The sequence below is a fragment of the Plecotus auritus genome (assembly GCF_963455305.1).
Source record: "Plecotus auritus genome assembly, chromosome: 9".
Taxonomy (NCBI): domain Eukaryota; kingdom Metazoa; phylum Chordata; class Mammalia; order Chiroptera; family Vespertilionidae; genus Plecotus; species Plecotus auritus.
Window position 1 is genome coordinate 84237731 of NC_137783.1, and position 17986 is coordinate 84255716.

The following is a 17986-nucleotide window of genomic DNA, read 5'->3' on the forward strand; positions in this document are numbered from 1 at the left end:
TATGTAATCACCAACCAAAAGACCTACATGTTCAATATAATTATTTAATAGCACTTATGGCCATTGGTCAAGTCATTTATTCTCCTTTGTCTTAATTTCCATTCTGACTCATGATCCTAATCATTTATTAAAATGAACATAATTCTGCTCTATAAAGCTCAATGATACGCTAACTCAAACTGTGAGTTCTTCAGGATGAATCACTAACTTGTCTAACCCAGTGGTCGGCAAACTCATTAGTCAACAGAGCTAAATATCAACAGTACAACGATTGAAATTTCTTTTGAGAGCCAAAAACCGACTTCTGTGCATGGGCCACGAAGTTTCATTCGCACTGTACGTGTGCGCCCGCACATGGCATTTTGTGGAAGAGCCACACTCAAGGGCCCAAAGAGCCCCATGTGGCTCGCGAGCCGCAGTTTGCCGACCACTGGTTTAACCCTAAAAACTATACCTTCCAAAAGGATTGCCAAAACCCATTACCAAGGATATCTTGTAGTTTAAAGCCATTATTGATTAATTATAGAAAATATTCAAGAAATTTAAACCAAGATTCCCTAGAAAAACAATGAATCAATGCCACGTCTCTTAAGGGTATCATAAATTTTAATGTGGAACGTTTCAATATTGCATTCTTACTTGATCCCACACCAAATAAGAAGTTCCAGATGAATTTCCAGGTGTCATGTAAGGAAAGCCTTAAGAAAACCTGCAGAAGTGTTTTCCTCTTCCTCAGCATTATGTGTTTTTACATGTAGCAGACACTGTTGAATAAACTTAATTGTTATTGTAAAGTTGCTCTCATCATTAATTAATTATAATTTCTCTGGAAGTGTTAAGTTCTAGAATTTAGACAGAGAATACATTAATTTTAAAGAGAGAAGTACAAATCATAGGGGAAGTCAGTTGTTTGCAGTTTTCTCTAATCAATTTTTCTTTGCTAAGAGCTAACTACCAGCAATCAAGAAGTCTACAGCTTTAGATCCTGACACTTTCCCAAATAAAATTAACTCCTGGTCTACAAGCTGATGGATAATAAAATGTTCTAAGCAGGACATTTTTTTTAATGAAAGAAAAAAAGGAACTGGAATCTCAGCAAAGCAGAACAATTTGTTTGTTCTAATTAAGAATTTACTGCCACAAAACAACAAGAATTAAATATTGGAGTTTGAAATTTTGGAAATTAACATTAGCTCTTCTGAAAGGGCTAAGATTGAGTCTTACAAATCACATGCATCTTTCTAGAAATATTTTGAATGCAAGAGAGAGGTAGGATTAATGTTAAAGTAGCTTAATATTAGCACTGTCATTTCTGCCCAGATTAATTCTTTCTTTAACACATTGTTGTATAAGATCCAGGAAACTGCCTGTCCATGCAGTATCCACATGCAGCAATAGCTTGAGGCTGGATCTCTGGGTACAATTACTTGCTCTCTTTCCAAGTGCTGGAGGGAGGCAGAGCCTGAACTGAAACAGAGGCTGCCAAGCCATGCAGAGCCCAGGGTAGTGAGTCTGCCATGAAGCCACCAGAGAGACAGGGAAATGGATGCCCTGTCAGAATGCTGATAACCCCAGCTATTTCATGGATGCTGGTAGAAGAGCCTGGCCATCTTTCCATTTCTCTTCCTCCTTGCTAACATCCTTTTATCTAACTGTTACTGCTCATCCCCTGGGGGTGGGGGGAGAAGATGCACAAAATTAGGAAATGTGGGAAAAATTACAAACATCCTAGAAATTTTATCAAGTTTCATTTTTTAAATTCTGAACTTCCACTTGAAAGAATACTCAGTAACCTATTGTAGACCCTTAAATGCCAGTCTATAGATTTAAGCACAACTATAGACATTAAGCACATAGCTTTTGGGAGACAATTCTCCATGGGGCTCTTGCATGTCTATACATCTTGCACTTAGAGGCATTGACTACCCATAGTTCTGGACTACCTTTTAAAGGGTATATGTATATAGCAAGCTGCCTGTGGAAAATGTCTCCCTTCAAAGGGCAGAAATGCTTACTGCCCATTAAAAAGAAATTGTAACTATGTATGCTGATTATTTTAACTAGACTTACTGTGGTGATCATTTTACAATATATACAACTATCAAATCATTATATTGCACACCTGAAACTAATGTAATATTGAAGCATCCATCTTATATAAAAACTGCTGTTTGAAATTTTAACCCTGCTATTTGGCTTCTGTAAATGCTTGCTTGCTTAAATAATAAGGAAAATAAGACTACTCCCACTTCAGAGAGGCCATTAAACCTTCCCCGGATGAAATTATCAGTGCTGGCACCAGGCCAAGCCTTTGGTTGAGGTCTCAAGGCCCCAGCACATAGGGGCTCTTTAAGAACTTGCAAAGGGGGACAGAAACACCCCATATTTGGGAGACAAAGAAGGTAAAAACATGTAAGTAGGGAAAATTCCTCCATGTTGGAGCCCAGAATTTGAGAGACATTTTCCTCTGGACCCGCGTGCAATAAATGTAACTCCATCTCTCTAAGTATTGCTTGGTTCTTCTCCGGTTTTCTGTAACATTATTATATGTCAATTATAACCTCAAATTATAAAAGTGTGAGAAAAATAAATCCTCTAGAAGATTAGTTGATTAAACAGGAATTTTGGAGGGTGAAAAAGACAGGTTTAGAAAATTTTAGAAATTTTAGAAATTGAGGGGACCATGGAGGAAGCAAGCACAGGGCTGCAGAGTAGCAGAAGGCATATTTCCATAGAATAGGGAAGCTGAGGGGCTGCAACAGGTACATTTCCATAGAATGAGGGAGGTGGACAGCAGAAGGTCTATATTTACAAAATAAAGAGAAGGAAGCCCTTCATTCAGAAGGAGAAGAAGAAAGCCCAAAGGGAATAGGAAAACAATAAGGAAGGAGGGGAGGAAAACCTCACATGTTCCATGTGAGGTTCGACCTTTGAGCCTAAAAGTTACTATAGTAACCAGTCTAAAGGAATATTGACCAATCAGAGGGGATATCAGGACACAGGGACTGCAGCCCTTATAAGCAATAGGGAAAAGGAACTTAGTGGGACCCTTTCCCCCTCCCACGTGGGAGTCTGTGCTGTAAGATTCTTTCCCCTCTCCCCAAGTGGGAATCTGTACTTGTTCTTCAATAAATTTCCACCTTTGCCATGCCATCTTCCATCCATGGATTCATTCTTTGACTCTGATGGACAAAGAGCCCGAGAACCATCCTGCTCAGGGGAACACCATGTGTTCCAGTCCAAAAGTCCCGCTTCATTGAGAAAACCTCTTTAGAAGAACCTTCCACATGACCCTAGTTGAGTGCAGGCTTAAGAGCGTGGTAACAGGTGAGGAGGATTTCTATGAGCCTGCATTTTGCAAATGTTAGTCACATGCTTTATCTTTTAATCATTAATACTATTAAAAAGATATATAGGTTCCCTTAAGTCCAGGTTCCTCCGCTATAATGAAACCTACTGTATGCACAGGCATCTGCTTGGTCCCATCTGCATTACTCCCATGGGGCTTGAGCAAAGGAAAGTGGTGCAAATATGCAGATGCTCATGCCACTGACCATGTCGTCTCCAACCCAGAAGTTTCATGTCTTCTACCAGCATCCATGAAACTTGCAGGTTAACCTGTTAGAGTAAAATCTCAGACCTTTCCTAGTTCTTGGCAATAGCGCAGTGGCTGGTACCCAGAAGCACATAGCTTTTGTTGCCCTCCAGCAAGCACTGGTATTGTCTGCTATTTCTAAGGTCACTCCCTAGTCAGCCTCCCAATGTGGTCCTTTCCTCTCCTTCCTGCTCCACAAGCTGGTCCTTTGGGTCATTCCAGTTAAGGAAGTCACAGCCCTCCAGCTTCCCCCACTCTGCAGGATTTCTTGCCCTCCTCCAGGTGACTCAGGCTTCACTTAAGAGAATTCCTATGATTATGGAGGAATCTATTTTGAAGAAGTGGCATTAGAAGAAGTTTAGGTTTAAAAAATTTGGCTCTCAAAAGAAATTTCAATCATTGTACTGTTGATATTTGACTCTGTTGACTAATGAGTTTGCTGACCACTGCTTTAGGGAATCCAAATGCCCTCCAATGTGCTCTCACCTTTCCCCACTCTTTCCATTCAAAATGGAAGATTCACCAGGCCCACCAAGTCCAAAACCTGCTATTCCAGAATTTCTCGCTAAGATTGTTTCAGTCTGCAGGAGAGAAGAAATCAGGCCTTGGGAGAACAGCTGTTCCTTCCACGGCACTCCTTTCCACATGTTGGACATGAACACAGGGCGTGCACAGCATCTTCATTTTATTTTCTGATGTGCCTGGCACAAATGCCAAAGACAGCTACAAGTAATTGCTCTCCGAGCTCCAGTGAACTAGAACATCTTCATTTAAGTCATGCATAGCCTGGAATTTTTTTTTTTTAAGGAGAGAAAGATGACTTTATGTGGTCGTTGCTAGGCAGCCAGGCTCTCAGGGAGCTTCAACATACATGCAGCTCTGCTGAATCTCAGCAGGAAGCCACGCTGTGCTCTTTAAAAAGCTCTCCTTATGCAACCCTTGCAGTCTTGAACAGCATCCAAAAATGTAAGCCTCTCTTATTTGTTTTTAACTACCCCCCATTCCCACAGCCCATTAACCAGTGATAAACCAGGAGATGATTTGTGTTACCAAATCTCCTGCCTCGTGGAGGACCTTGAGGCAGCCTAATCTTTGGGCAGAACTCCAGTGAAGCTGTTCATTGTAAAGCTGTTCATTTATTGCTTTATATGTATATAGAGAAATTTTGGGAAGTACAGAGAAGTATAAGGCAATTAATAAAAATATAATAACCCCACACTCAGAACAACCAATGGTAATTATGGTGCTATTTCCTCCTATAAAGATATATAACAAAATTAGGATTACCACATACTCAGGATTTAACACAATGCCTAACAAATAGTAGGCACTTATACTCAATAAATAATTTTAATGAGTACATGAGCATATTCCATTTTATGTCAATTTTTTTTCAATGAATATTGCATATATATTTTCACATTATTAAATATTTTTTAATGTTTAATATTTTGTAACATACATATTATAAATCATGTGTCTATTTTTAGCTAACCTACTACTATTAGGTATCTATTTTTTTCCTAATTTTAACTAGTTTAAACAATGCTGTCATGTAGAGCCTTTACATAATTCTATGGCCATTTTTCATATTTCTTTAGAATAAATTCCTAAAAGTAGAGTTATTTGAGCAAAAGGTATAAATTCTGGGAGAGAAAAATGGCGGCGGAATAGACAGATGTGTTCCGAGCCTTGTCCCGGAGCAGAAAGAAAGAACAGCTGAGGGTCGCACTAGAAGTGTTTGTTGGCAAGTTGGGGGACAGTTGAACTCCAGAAGAAGGTGGGAGACTGCTAGACGGGGTTCCCCTGACCTGGCAGCTCCCACTGCGGCTGGGTCCCCTCCCGGAGCTGCGGGCTTGGACGCGGAGTCTCCGCCATCTGGAACCGGAAAGTGGAGCTTATCGGAAGCCTGAGAATCCACAACTGCGGCACCCACGGAACAGCTGCGAGCCCCAGAACAACGCTCCCCAATTGGCGCAAACACACGGGTTCAGAGGAGCTCTGCACTCCACCACGGAAAGGTCAGATTTCGCCTGGGATAAGGTGAGGTCTCTGGTCCCAGCACGAGAGAGGAACATGCGTTTTGCGGGAGCTGGAGGACCAAGGAAGTCTGTGCCTAGAAAAATCCGTGGCTGTTGGGGCTGGCGTGATCTGTGAATGTGGAAGGGGGTCCTCAGAGCTGCTAACAGAAGCGCTCTCTAAAAAGCAACCCATTTTGATCTGAAGTGCAGGGACACCCTAAGAATTTCAGGGGTGTGCTAGACTTACGCGCAGCCACGGAGTGCGCACACTTGGGCTTTTTCCTCTTGAAATTCTTGCTTCTGATTACTAAGCCCAATACATAGGATCACCCAGTTGGGGACACCCTGGGAGACTGCAGGGGAAAGTCGTTTTTCTGGAACCTGGGGATCGGAGTGGGGAGTGACCATTGGAGAGCCAGCTCTGAGGCAGCCCACTCCCACAAACCGGTAGTGAGTGCCACAGGGAAAGAAGGCTCTTACACTGCCTAGAGAGGCCATAGATAAACCCGGAAGTCAATCCAGAAACACTGCCACCCAGGGGCTGAATCACAAATTGACTCTTGTGTAATCAAAAATAAAGGAATACGAATTAAGACACACCGCCTGCTTAAAATCAGGACTGGCTTACATCACTGAAGAGCAGTGGAACGCAGGGAACTGCAATACTGTCTGGACTGAGAAACAGGCGTGCCAAACAGAACAACAGAGGAAGTGAATGACCTTCACTACTCCACATTTTATTTTTATTTTTTATTTTTTTATTTTCATTTTTTGCATCTTTTACTCAAGAAACTATTTTTTTTTCTTTTTTCCTCACTTGATTTTACCTTTTTAATTATTACATTCTTATTTTCAATCCGTATTATTACTACTGCTATTTTATCTTTTTTTTTTTTTTAAGTGTCATTTTTATTTTCTCTTCATTTTGTTTTGGGATTAATGTTCTACATTCTATTTTTATCTTTCCTTTAGCATCATTTTACTCTATCTCAACTCTACCTTTATGCCATCACTCTCTTCCTCACTTTTCCCTTTTCGGTGTCCTGTTTATCTTACGCCTTTCCTGCTTTAGATTTTCCCTATTCTTTCTGTTTACCCCCTGTTAAAATTTCACCCTACTTATATATCTAATCTCCATTCCCCTGCTCCAAGTCCATACACACCTCTCTCTTCGCTGTCTTAACTATCCAAAAAATTGTTTTTCTCTCTGTCCTTTTGTTGTTGTTCACTTGAATGTAGATTATATCGAATTTTTATGCTTTTTTGTGAGATTGTTTTGCTTCTTCTTCTTTTTTTTATTTTTTTGTTTGTTTAGTGCTTCTGTTTTCCCTTGCCTCACTCAATATTAGTTGGTGTTGTAGTTTGTATTAATCCCCAGGTACTTGTTGCTGGCATTTGCTGGGATAAGTGATTGTTCTAATGGAGTTTTATTCCCAATATAAATAGTCTGTTTCCCTTTCTCTCTTAGTCTCTTTCTTGTCTCTCTTATTTTTTTTTCTTTTCTTCTTTTTTTCCCTTTTCCCAATTTCATTTTGACACTCCTTTTTTCTTCTTCTTCTTTCTTTCTTTTTCCTCTTCTTCTTTCTCTCCTATCCCCTAATTAGCCTTTCTCTGGTGGTCACCTTTATTGGAGGTTATTAATATCATGAATACATTTCTGTTCAGTGCCTTGTGTGTTATACCTGGTAGTGCTGTATTTTGTGCCTTTAAATCAACACAGGAGAGAGAGAACTACATAACCAGACACCCAGAGAATAGAGACCATGGGGAGACAAAGACACAGCCCACATATGAAAGAAAAGCAGGCATCACCAGAAAAGGAAGTAAACGAAATGGAGGCAAGCAACCTTCCAGAAAAAGAATTCAGAGAAAAGGTCATAAGGTGGCTGAAAAGAATGGAAGACAAATTCGACAATATGAGCAAGAACCAAGAGGAAATGAAGAAGAACCAAGAAGAAATGAAAAATGACATCGCTGCTGTAAAGAACTCAATAGAAAGCATCAAGAGTAGACTAGAAGAAGCAGAGGACCGCATCAGTGAGCTAGAAGACAAGATGGGAAAAAATACCCAAGTAGAGCAACTTCTAGAAAAAAAAATTAAAAGGCAGGAGGAGAGCCTAAGGGAACTTTGGGACAACACGAAACAAAACAACATCCGCATAATAGGGGTTCCAGAAGGAAAGGAAACTGAGCAAGGAATAGAAAACCTCTCTGAAGAAATAATGACAGAAAATTTCCCTGATATAGAGAAGAAAAAACCCACACAAATCCAAGAAGCTCACAGAGTCCCAAGCAAAATGAACCCCAAAAGACCGACGCCAAGGCACATTATAATTAAATTGGCAAACACCAACGACAAAGTAAGAATCTTAAAAGCGGCAAGAGAGAGACAGAAAGTTACATACAAAGGAACCCCCATCAGACTAGCAACTGATTTCTCAACAGAAACTCATCAGGCCAGAAGGGAATGGAATGAAATATACAAAGTCATGCAAAGGAAGGGTCTGAATCCAAGAATACTGTACCCAGCAAGGCTATCAATCAAAATTGAAGGTGAAATCAGGAGCTTCACAGACAAAAAAGGACTAAGGGAATTTATCATCACCAAACCAGCAATGCAAGAAATGCTAAAGGGTCTGCTGTAAAAAAAAAAAGAAATAGGAAGCGAAGAAGGAACACAGGTGTAAAGAATAGGAATGGTGACAAATAAGTACCTATCAATAATAACTTTAAATGTAAATGGATTAAATGCCCCAATCAGAAGACATAGGGTAATGGATTGGATAAGAAAACATGACCCATACATCTGCTGTCTACAAGAAACCCACCTCAGAAAAAAAGATGCACACAGACTGAGGGTGAAGGGATGAAAAAAGTTTTTCCAGGCAAATGGGACTGAAAAAAAAGCTGGGGTAGCAATACTTATATCTGACAAATTAGATCTCAAACTGAAGGACATAACAAGAGATAAGGAAGGCCACTTCATAATACTAAAGGGAGCAATCCAACAAGAAGAAATAACTCTGGTAAACATATATGCACCCAATACAGGAGCACCCAAATACATAAAAAACTCCTGGAGGATATCAAGGGAGAGATTGACAGCAATACAATCATAGTAGGAGACTTTAATACCCCACTATCACCATTGGACAAATTCTCTAAACAAAAAATCAGCAAAGAAACATCAATCCTAAATGACTCACTAGACCAGATGGAATTAATTGACATCTTCAGAACATTTCACCCCAAAGCCACAGAATATACATTCTTCTCAAGTGCACATGGGTCATTTTCAAAGATAGACCATATGTTGGGACATAGGCAAAGTCTCTTCAAATTCAAGAAGATAGAAATCATATCAAGCATCTTCTCAGACCACAGTGGCATAAAACTGGAAATCAACTACAATAAAAACACCCCAAGGAAATCAAACACATGGAGACTAAACAGCATGCTATTAAACCATGACTGGGTTACCAGAGAGATCAAAGAAGAAATAAAAAACATCATGGCAACAAATGACAATGAAAACACTACAATCCATAATCTATGGGACACAGTGAAAGCAGTCTTGAGAGGGAAGTTCATAGCTCTACAAGCCTACTGCAAAAAACAAGAAACAATGTTAATAAATTACCTAACCCAACAACTCAAAGAGTTAGAAAAAGAGCAACAAGAAAAGCCCAGTGTAAGCAGAAGGAAGGAAATAATAAAGATCAGAGCAGAGATAAACGACATAGAGACCAAAGAAACAATACAAAAGATCAACAAAATCAAGAGCTGGTTCTTTGAAAGGATAAACAAGATTGATGAACCTCTAGCCAGGCTCACCAAGAAGTAAAGAGAGAGGACCCAAATAAACAAAATCAGAAATGAAAGAGGTGAAATAACAACAGATCCTGCCGAAATACAAAGGATTGTTAAAAAATACTACGAACAACTCTATTCCAACAAACTGGACAACCTGGAGGAAATGGACATATTCCTAGAAAAATATAACTTTCCTAAACTCAATCAAGAAGAATCTAAACAGCTCAATATGCCAGTAACTATGGAAGAAATTGAAGCAGTCATCAAAGAGCTTCCGGCAAACAAAAGCCCGGGGCCAGACGGCTTCACAGGAGAGTTTTACCAAACATTCAAGGAAGAACTAAAACCTATCCTCCTCAGACTATTCCAAAAGGTATAAATTCTATTAAATATCTTAATAGTTATTATCAAAGTGCTTTAAAAATATTAATAATAAGTTACATTTCCATCACAGGCTACAATTCCTGTCTCACTGCACCTTAATTAGCATAATAGGTTGTAATTTTTTAACTGTTAATTTTGATGACATTTTACTTTACAAACATAATTTGTTGTTGGACATTGATATCTTATTTTGATTTTGTATTAAATATTTATTTATATTTAGTGACCATTTATACTCATTCCTTTGTGAATTGTGAATTACTGGCCTTTGGATTTTGGATTTTTTCCCCTGGTAGGGAGGTGACTACACAAAGGCATGGACACTAGGAGGCAGGGCCATGAAGCCACTTTCAAATCTGTCAGAACCAGCTCAGCTGGAGACTCTGAGACTTTAGTATCACCTACCTCAAGGGTATAAAAATACTAAAACTTAGAAAGCCCAAAGTATTTCCTTTTAGAGATTTGCCAAGGCATTTTGTGTCCCCCATTCCACCACCTCAATGGAGATGGCAGGGATGGGAGGGGTTTTCCCACCATTCAGCCAAGTGAGAGTAAGGGTTCCATGAACACTACTCATAGAGTCTGACATGTGTCCCTTGGAGTTTGGGGAACACAGGTACTGAGAAGCTGAGCCTACAAGCTGCCTGAGGAGGCAAAAGAGAGGAGACCAGCCTCACCTTGACTATACCACCTCCTACTTAGGAAAGACAGTGCATCTCTCTGACCAGATGGGGGTCACTGGGCCGTGTCTGACTCCTCCCCAAGATGACAGTTTGGACAGGTGATGCGCAGACAATGGAAGGGGCAGGCTACCAGGTACCCAGAGGTGGAGGAAAGAACTGAGAAGTGTCTTGCAGAAGAAAATTATGGCTCATGTTAAGAAACTAGCGTCTGAGAGCTCCCAGGAAAGATACAATCAACTTTAGAGAGGAAGAGCAGCACCCAATGGCCCCATCACTTGGCTCTCTTTCTCCCCTGTCTGTAGCAGTGAAGGAGCCAGGCAGTAAACCTAAGAGTAGAGGAACAAGGTCCCTTTCAGCTAAGAAACTGATAGGGCTTCTTTGCCCCATTACTTAGTTTTTTGTTGTTGTTCTTTGTTGTGTGTGTGTGTGTGTGTGTGTGTGTGTGTGTGTTTGAGGTAGAAGATACAATTTTAAATGAAACTGGAGAGTTTTAATTTCACACTACACTGGACATTATAATCACAAAAATGAAAGTGTTCTTATCATTAAAGTAACCAAAATGCATTTTTAAAAATCCAGTGTAACTGGAAACTTATAAAACCTTTCAATTCTTTGTTTTCATCCAAAGAATGGGAAAGAACTAGCCCACCAAGCCAAGGGCAAGGGTCAGTAGGGAGGAAGAATAAGGTTACTTTCTGCCTGTACTGTCATGAACTCAGTCAAATAGCTGGGAGAAGCATCTCATTTCTTTACCATTTTAAAAAACGTTCTTAGCTATTCTAATCTGTTTCTTTTTCTAGACCAACTCTAAATTTCTTAGAAAATTTCTAATTGGGATTTTTATTGGAGTAGGCCTGAACTTTTAATTTAGAGAGAATTTACTTCTTCACAATATATACAGTATGTCACCCTTTGGAACATGTACCTCTCCTTTTATTCAATTATTTTTGAACTAGAGGCCCGGTGCATGAATTCATTTACAGGTGGGGTCCCTCAGGGTGGCCTGTGGAGATTGGGCCCCAGTTCACACCCCCAGTCTCACAGTTCTGCAGCCCCGCCTGGCACCCCACCTTGGCATGGCACTGCCCTCTCACCTGCTCCACCATCCCGCCTGTGGGGCAATCAATCAGGGTCAGGCCCCCTGCCCAGCTCCCTCAGCACCTGGGAGCTGGGTGGAAGCCCCTCCCCCCATTGCTGCCAGTGGTTGCCATCTGTGGGGCCACTGACCAGGCGATTGGGCCCCTGCTCGCACCTTCCTTGACCTGGCACCGCCCGCTCACCTGCTCCACCATCCCGCTGCAGTCCCGCTCTCATCGAGGCCCATTGGGGTCAGCAGCACCTCCACTGCCGCCCACTGCTGGCGCCATGTCGCTGACATCCACCATGTTCTGCACTGCCCCCTGGTGGTCAGCGCACATCATAGCAAGTGGTCGAACTCACAGTCGAACTCAAAGTCGAACAAACACCCAAGGGGACAATTTGCATATTAGGCTTTTATTATATAGGATCCCAGTAAGCTTTAATAATAGTCATCCTTATTATATCATGTACAATTATTGTTTTAATCCTGTGAATTTTATGGTTTGTTTTTAATGATGTTTCTGTTGTTGCTACTATAAAATATTTTTTTCTTTCATGTCTTAAAACTGGCTATTAAGTTTTAAATTACATAGTGATTTGTGTGCTTAAATTTTAATCAATGACTTTACTAAATTTTTATTAATTTTAAGAATCCATTGGTTAACTATCTTTCATTTCATAGGTTTTTAGTTAAATTGTCTGCAAATAATAGTGTGTATGTCTTTTCATGTTATAGCTTTTGTTTCTGCTTTGCATTTTACTGCATTGTGAAAAATAGAAAATATTATCAATGGTGATATAGATCAAGTAGGTCTTGTTCTTTATTTTAACTGGAATTTTTTCTAGTGTTTCAACCTTGAGAATGATATTGGCTATTATTTTTAGAAGATGTCCTTTGTATGTTAAGGAAATAACTTGTTATTCCTTCTTTTACAAAAATTAGGTAAAAAATGGGTATCTACACCTTTCTGTTAAAGGCCTTCAGTTAAAGATATTTGAAAGCTTCCAGTGAATGACATTTTAATACCCCAAGTAGCATCTCTTTCCAGTGTTTAAACATTCTGGTTAAGCATAATTCAAATTTATGTTATAAATTAAGCCAATATGTTTATGTTTTGCCTGAAATAAAGACACAAACCATTGTCAGCTCTTACAGATGTTAAGGTTCATATAGAATTAATACATTGACCAATAGGACTCATCATCATTAGAGTTGTATATTTTTCAGAATAGGAGATATAATAGATTTTTAGAAATTCCATAATTATAATTACAGCATTCAACATTTTCTGCACTTGTGCTTTTAGGAAAGAATAAGGCTTTAGAAGGAGCTAATATATGCTCATTGAGAATAACATGTCATATTAACCAACCTAATTTTTTATAAAGTTATTAAATTTACTAGAGGCCTGGTGCACAGATTCATGCACTGGTGGGGTCCCTGGGCCTGGCCTGCATCCCTCACAATCTGGGACCCCTCGGGGGATGTTGGAAGCCCAGTGCACGGATTTGGCCTGATTCCCGGAGGCCAGGCCGAGGAACCCCACTGGTGCATGAATTCGTGCACCAGGCCTCTAGTATTCATATAAGATCTTTGGTTAATCTCTTACCACCCTTTCCCCTGACCCTTCCCTCTGAGATTTATGAATCTGTTCCATGTCTCCATGCCTGTGCATTGAGCATCTGCCCCCTGGTGGTTAGTGCATGTCATAGCTACTGGTGGAACAGTAGAATGGTCGAGCCGGTAGCTTAGGCTTCTATATATTATAAGTAGGGGAATTTGGTAGAGAGAGTGAACCTTGGTTTCATGACTTTATTTATTTAATAAGGCTTCTCATGATGTCTGTCTAGGTAAGGTAGTAAAAATAGATTGTAGTGTAGAATTGCAATTATATAAAATTAGTATCTGTATAATTGTTCTGTGATCATCAGAGGAATTATCCTCAGAGGATTAAAAGAGGCTCTTAATCCTTTCTATTAAATATTTTTATCACTTATTGGGATAAAGGTATAAGAGGCATGAATGCCAAACTCCAAAATGTCATAAAGCTATAAAAGAAAAGAGATCAAATGGCAAAAAGAAAGAAAATTCTGAATTCTAAATGATCTTAGTAACTTGAAACATGAGGTAGAAAGTTAAAAAAGGAAAAAAGAAAGAAAGAAAACAAATGAACAAAAAACCCTTAGGAAAATGAGTAAAGTCTTACATAAATGTATCATACAAATAAAATATAGGATGACTGGCTCGGCAGCTGTTCATATCAACATCATCAACAACAAAATTTTCTAAATGCCTTCACATATGATATTTCTGGTCAATATAAAGTTGCCTGATACAGTGTCACAGGTTGGCTCCAGGAAGCATATGTGGAGCTTAGAAGACCAGATGTTTATCAGGCGTGCCCTTGTAATCTACAGCTGTGGAAGGGCAGGAATGAAGCAAGAGCAAGCAAAAGGAAAAGGCAAACTGATACAGTCTTATAACTGCCTTGACTAAACACTGTAAAACTAGAATAGCTCTTCAGAAATGTCCCAAGTTGGGCCAAAATGGCCCAGCCTTTATACTCCCACATTAATCAGTCACGGGATGTGGGCTGCCCAGGGAAGAGGGTATGACCTTGGACCGGCGGTTCTGTGCAGCTGAGGCAATCCCTGAAGGGGCTGACAGCTGAAGGCCATCTAAAGACAGAACTGCTAGCAGCTGGGTCAACAAATCCTTCAGGGAAGGGGTTTCTGGGCCACCTATCACAGTGTCCACCACAGTGGGAAACCCCAGTGCCTGTTCCAAGGCCATAGATGCTGGAGAGAATATATTTTTTTATGTTTTTAATACATGGTTAAGCTTAAAAAAGCAAAGAAGCGTGCCAAAAGTGAAGAAGGGACTGACAGGCAAAGAATAAGAACCAGATATATGACTTCGGTAACAATGGTTTTGAGCTCATTGAGAAGAAAATTAAAGCTTGAGGCTCTATTCATCCACCAGAATAGAGAACTGCAGGCTCATGCCTTCAGTGTGTGGTCCACATTTCTAATATCCTTGAGGTGAAAGAACACTAAAGTAAGATATTAACATACAAATTGGTATGAAATGGTTCTACGATAGAGCCTCAATGAGGCAAATTCAGAAACACCCCATTGATGATCCCATCCTTAGTGCAGCTGAAGCTTTGGTGGTGAACAGAGCCAGCCAGAGGTGAGATCCCATGTACAGTGGGGATGATACAGGTGAGAACTTTCAAATGCCAGAATCTACAAACTTAGAGCATCTGAAAGAGATGTCAAGATAAATATCTTTAAATAATAGTCAGAGAAATAAAGGAAGGAACAAAATACAGAAGGCAAATCAAGTGGGAGAAATAAATAGAAATTCCAAGAGTTAAAAATACAGACATTGAATTTAAAAAAAAAAATTCAGCAGATGACCCACTCAACAAGTTAAAGAGAAAAAATATTAAATTGGTAGACTGATATACAGAGATCACCTGGAATTCAGCCTAGAAAAATAAAAAAGGTAAAATATGGAAGTGTCTACTATATCAAGGAATCTTTTAAGATGCTGAAAAAACTGTTCATTCATTAAATACTAATGAATACCTACTGTCTACCAGGCATTGTGCTGGACATGGGGGAAAATAATGAACAAGAAAAAACATTTACTCAGGAGATTTATGTTGGCTTCACTAAAACATGGTTCACACTTTTCTAATTCATGACACCTATAAAATTAAGGGAAATAAATAAATGATAAAAAGTAAGAAGAACTATCTGGTAAGGTAGTCTTGGGCTATTTCAAGTCATGAGAAAATATTTGTGCCACTATGCTCTTTACTGGATAGCCATATCTGGAATAATGTGATCCTTTCTGGACATCACAATTTAAAGTTAGATGTTGACTAATTGTAGACAGTCCAGACTCAGAAAACAAAAATACAGAATAGTCTAAAACATATTTCATTTAAGAATTTGTTAAGGGTTTCTCGGGCCAGGGATGAGAATAAATAAGTACAAAACTTTCAAACCCTAACTTTCCAACCCTAAATTATTATGACTCAGCTTAAGCTTTCTGTGGCAGAAATTATCTTTTTGCCTCTTTTTTTCTTCTAAGTTACACAGCCAAATTGTATTTCTAAACTTTTCTTCTAGTTAGGTGAGGTGATACGGCTGATTCTGGCTAATTGCATAGAATAAAAAGTGCTGTGGGCCACCTCTAAGCCGGGATCATAAAAAGCCTCACACATGCATCTGTACTCTTTGTCTGTGGACTTGGTACAAAACACAATGACCTCGAAAATCAGTGCTTGAGGTAGTAAAGCCATTAGAAGGAAGGAGCCTTGATCCCTGAGTTACTACTTGGAAGAAAGCTTCCACCATTTAGCCACATTTATTTTGGACTTTACATGGTTGAAAATATGCTTTTGTACTATTTGAACAATTACACATTTTGCTTTTATTTTTTTAGTAGTGTCTAGCATTACTAATACAATTTCTTTAAACAATGTTCCCTTCCAATTTTCACTCTGGCTTATTTAATTCATTCTCCTGGAATTCTAGTTATCACAGTTCTATGGCCTCCAGGGAGACACTCTTGCCCCAAGTGAAAAGCTTTCTCCCTACCTTGAATTCCATTTGTCACAGAGGTTAGTATATGATCTTGTCACTGATCCAACTTTTCTCAAGGTAAAGTCATTTCTTACTTATTCGTCTCTTCCAGAAATTAATTTGGATATCTGTTCCTCCACCAAACTGAATTACTTGAAGGCTGGGACTCGTTCATGCTCATGTTTGTACCCCCAAGACCTATCACAGTGCTAGGCATAGAGCAGGTAATTGTTGATTGAATCAAACTGTAGAGGTGAGTTGCAAATGTGAAGCCATTCCTCTGATCTCTTTTGTCCTTAATGAAAAAACCAAACAGAGAAATATCTACCAAAAAGAGCACAGAGAGCTATATATGCAAACATATAAAATTATTTCAGTGAAGGTTCTGTGTACATGTTTGTATAGAAGGAAACAGGTGGTTTTAAAATTAGTTATTTTGGGGTATAAAGCCAACAGTTGTTGGATTATTTTTTATTTTTTATTTTTGCTGTTGTTCTCTTTACAATATCAAGGAAACCTGAGTGTGTAGCTATTTTTAACATGTAGGGCTCCCCCAGGCAAATGGTCTCTCACTAAATTGGTAAGTGAGTAATGGTAATGAGATTACTCGGGGAAGAGCACATGTCAGAAAATTGTAGTGCTCACTAACACAAAACAAGCTACAAGCCTTTCAGGAAATCTTACTCTGCTATTGTACAAACACATCTGTCCAGTTCAAGGCCGAATATCCAATAGATCCCTGATTTTTATGAACAGAGGTAAAAATCTAGACAATGCTCAAGGGCAATGCATTCTTACCTTTCTCTGGGATCTGCACTGGAAACAGAAATGAGAGAATGAGAAGTAAGTATGGTCTTCCTTGTTATTTTGAGAGACAAGAAGGAAAAGCCAGTTCTTGCTAAATAAAAAAAATTAAAAAAAAACAAACATACCATTATGGTGCTCCTCAATCAGTGCTCCAGAAACCTAACCCTGCTCCTCCTTGGGCATCCTGCCTTTCTCCTGCAGGCATCACACTGTGCAGTAGCTATGTGCTTCCATGTCTGCCTTGGCTCCTGACATAGGATTTGTGAGGATGGGAATCATTGTTCACTACACACTTGGCACCTGGCACAATCTGAGGCTTTTGTAAATGTCTACCAAGTGCTTGTCAAATAATCTTGGACTAAATTAAGTTACATAAAACCAGACCATGGTCTTATTTGTGGAAGTATCCCCAGCCTACACTCGCTCAATCAGTGCTTGTTGAGTAGATGCATGACCTCTCTCGTGGAACCCTTTGAGAACATTCCATTCAATAACATAGCCTTATCATGATGAATCCTTGATATCACTCCCCAATTCCCTTTGCCTACTCACAACTCGACCCACTGGCTTCCCACATTCATTTTTTTTTTTATTTTTTTAAATAAATCTTTATTGTTCAGATTATTACAGGTGTTCCTCTTTTTTTTCCCCCTAGGTCCCCTCCACCTGATTCCCCACCCCACCCCATGCCCTTATCCCCCGCCACTGTCTTCATCCATAGGTGTAAGCTTTTTGTCCAGTCTCTTCCCGCACCCCTCACACCCCCTGAGAATTGTCAGTCCACTCCCTTTCTATGTCCCTGATTCTATTATATTCACCAGTCCATTCTGTTCTTCAGATTTTTTTATTCACTTGATTTTTAGATTCACTTGTTGGTAGGTATGTATTTGATGTCATTTTGTTGTTCATAATTTTTATCTTTACCTTTTTCTTCTTCTTCCTCTTCTTAAAGAACACCCTTCAGCATTTCATGTAATCCTGGTTTGGTGGTGATGAACTCCTTT